At 33.7% G+C, this 3,958-nt stretch overlaps 1 pseudogene; it reads left to right on the forward strand.

Moving 5' to 3' along the window:
* Positions 3,029 to 3,958, forward strand: part of LOC104706121 — a 1,452-nt pseudogene continuing 522 nt past the window's right edge.

The following is a 3,958-nucleotide window of genomic DNA, read 5'->3' on the forward strand; positions in this document are numbered from 1 at the left end:
CTTCTTTCTCATTCAATTCGACAGGCGAGTCGTCTGAGATGAGCTCCGGAGTAGAACTCACCGTCTTCCATGCGAAATAGCCGGCGAGTACAGCTGAGAAGAACACCAATAAGAACCTCAACGGACACATGAAGAAGAACGATGAATTTGGAATCTGATCTCAATGTGTTGAAGAAGAATGATTCTAGGGTTCGTGAGATCCTGGGAAACGAATTGCGTGAGAGAGAACAAAGAGAGAAAACAATATGAGAAAATTTTGAAAAGGGGTGTGAGATTTTATTTACATATCTTCTCCATCTCCATCCACTACGAGAAAAAGGAGACGCGTTTCTGAATATTTCAGCAATGTGGGATAAATTGAAGAATTGGTGTTTTCATATATACGTCAATAACATAAATGTTTTATCTGTTTTGTAAATTAGCCCCAATACTTTTAATTGTTGCTGAATTTGTCTGGGATGAAAAACAATTGAGGGGATGCGTTGAGGTAAACTATGAAAAAGTAAGGGGTATAAATGAAAATAGTTACTATTTTAATGTGGTAAAAGAAAAGAAAAGACAAAATAAGTGTCTAGAAGAAGAAGAGGCTGACCTCAACTACCACTTATGTAGTTGTATTATTGTATCATATTATCACGTATGATGAAGTTTTTGTCAACGCGCGACGCACGCAATTCTAGAATTGGAATAGCTCTCTTCTCACTTCTCAGAGAAAACAAAAAGTCTACTTCTCGTTTGTACAAAGTTGAGGGGCGTTCTAGAAATGGTTATGATACCGTATGTAAAAAAATTTAGCTCTAGTTGTCATATCTATCGATTGTTTTGGTTATGTTTGTGTTCGAATGCAAATTTTTGTTTGATAAAAAGAAAAAAAATGATTATTTGGTAGAACATCGTGTTCTTCTAGCTCAAATGTCATGGAAAAATAACTAGAAGTAACCTTTTCCATCTTTTCATGGGAGATGTATCAATGGATTATGTTTTCGCTAGCCATAATGAAGTAACCCTTTTTTTTTTTATGAAAGTAAATATCATTAATCAAAATAAAAGGTTAGGATATACATAGTGAATACACTGAATAGCCTAGAGGATTGAAACCTTGTCAAAGAAAAAAATAAAAAAATAAAAGGAAACAAAAGATCTCTAGTAAGGAGAGTTAGAATCAACGTAGCCAGAGTGACATTTCTAGCTTCTCCTTCTAAAACAAAAACCAGAAAATAAAAATCAAAATAAATCAAAATAATGTTCTCAACTTTCATTTTACCATCGGAAGCTCAGCCGTATGCGAAATGTTTGTCTTCGATAAAGAACGCAAAATGATGTTTTTAAGTAGTGAAAAAATAGGCGCAAGGATCACTTCAATGGTCTCACTAAGGAATGCTGCAATGTGGTGAAACATCTTAGTGATGCTTGTTTCTTACTTCTCTTTCCCGGATACCATCATTTCTTTAATTATACCGTTAGATCTACTACGTCATGTTTTTATGTAGAAACTTTTATGTGTAATCTTATGATGATGAAATAAAAACCGTGAATAAATGTACTTTGTTTCATCAAATTAATATCAGTCATCACTCACCCACCACTCACCAGAGAATGCTAATATTTTTATAATGATAAATTCCAAACAATAATCATGGAGGTCGTGTTAAACTTTATAAAAGAAATGGTAACATAAATGTCATCGTTTCAAAAATCATTTATCAATGATAAAACTTGTTATCTTAGTCACGATGTTTGAAAACAAATACTTTTTTAGACAAAAATATTTATTTTGACTCGTTATACAACTAAGATATCAATTATCAATGATAAAACTTGATAAACGTATGCATGGGTTGCAACTCGTTAAACAAATACTTTTATCATTTATCAATAAAACTTGTTATCACTATGTTTCAAAACAAATACTTTCTGTTATTAAATTAATCTGTGAGACTTTGTAGTTTGTTCCATTAATTTATGTTTTCTTTTGACTCGTTTATAAAATTAAAATATATATAAACATTTGGCATTCATGTATGCATGTATAACTAGTGTATGCATATATCTTGACGAAGATAAATAAGGCTATAATTAATGGAGATATCTTTTATTCAAATCAGGCTCTAAATGGAACAGTAGCGGTTGGTTTGATCTTTAGTGAAAGAGAGCAATAATTCCTAATCTATCCTAGGAAAAAAATTTATTGGTTTCACACATAGTCTCGATCCATATATAAAAGAATTAATATTGTGATAATGATGAATTCCAAACAATAATCATGCATGGTCGTGTTAAACTTTATAAAAGAAACGGTAACATAAATATCATCATTTCATAAATCATTTATCAATGATAAAACTTGTTATCTTAGTCACTATGTTTCAAAACAAATATTTTTTTTGGACAAAAATATTTATTTTGACTCGTTATACAACTAAGATATCAATTATCAATAATGAAACTTGATAAACATGCATGGGTTGCAACTCGTTAAACATATACTTTTATCATTTATCAATAAAACTTGTTATCTTAGTCACTATGTTTCAAAACAAATACTTTCTCATTATTACATTAATCTGTGAGACTTCGTTCCATTAAGTTATGTTTTCTTTTGACTCGTTTATAAAATTAAAATATATAACCATTTGGCATGCATGTATAATTAGTGTATGCATATATATATATATATATATATATATATATCTTGACAAAGATAAATAAGGCTCTAATTAATGGAGATATCTTTTATTCAAATCAGGCTCTAAATGGAACACTAGCTGTTGGTTTGATCTTTAGTGAAAGAGAGAGCAATAATTCCTAATCTATCCTAGGAAAAAAAAATTATTGGTTTCACACAGTCTCTCAATATGTAAAAGAATTAATATAAAGTAGTACTATATGGAGAGAAAGAAAAAAAATTAACGGTGAGTTCTTCGTCTAATATGGCTATAAATATTGGTTGAATCAATGCGTCTGATTCTCACTAAAAAAAAAAAGAAAAAGAAAAGAAAACACATCATAGAAAGAAAGAAAAAAAAAGATGAAGAAATGTGTAATTTATCTAGTATGGTTTCTGTTCAGCTTACTTTCAAGTTCAATTGCGTCTGATTTACGCGTCGGGTTTTACAAAGAGGCTTGTCCCCAAGCCGATGAAGTGGTTCGGCAACGATTCGAGACGAACCGCACTGTCACGGCGGCGTTACTCCGCATGCAATTTCACGATTGCTTCGTCCGAGTACGTCATTTTTTTTTAATATTTTTGTTTCTTTTATGATAAAGGGCCCAATTTGTTTTCCTTTGTCCAAAGTTCTATACTGATAATGTTGGGCCGGGCCTGATCTCACCTTATCTTTGTTTTTTTGGGGGTTATTGCTTCGTAGGGACGCGACGCATCACTGCTAATCGACTCAACCGCCACTCGTTCGGCGGAGAAAGCCGCCGCAGCTAACGTTAACGTCAGGGAGTTCGAGCTGATCGACCGGATCAAGGATCAGCTTGAATCGGCGTGTCCCTCTACGGTATCGTGCGCCGATATCATCGCCTTAGCGACTCGCGACGCCTTAGCTTTAGCCGGTGGACAAAACCTACAGCGTACCGACGGGAAGACGCGACGGTTTGGTCTCGAGAGATGACGAGGTTAACTTACCTGGTCCAGCGATCTCCGTCACCGGAGCGGTGGATCTCTTCAAGAAGAAAGGACTGACCACGCTCGATGCTGTGGCACTTCTCGGCGCGCATACAGTTGGCCAAGGTAACTGCGTTTTCTTCAGTGACCGGATCGGTGACTTCCAAGGAACCGGAAGACCGGACCCGTCCATGGATCCGGCATTTGTCACCAGGTAGTCTATGTTTTAAAATGATTTAAGTTTTTTTTTTTTTAATCCTTGGTTTCACCGAATGTTCTTAATTCCTTTTTTTTTTTTTTTTTTTTTTTTTTTTTTTTTTTTTTTTTTTTTTTTTTTTTTTTTTT

This window comes from Camelina sativa, chromosome 8 (genome assembly GCF_000633955.1).
Source record: "Camelina sativa cultivar DH55 chromosome 8, Cs, whole genome shotgun sequence".
NCBI lineage: Eukaryota > Viridiplantae > Streptophyta > Magnoliopsida > Brassicales > Brassicaceae > Camelina > Camelina sativa.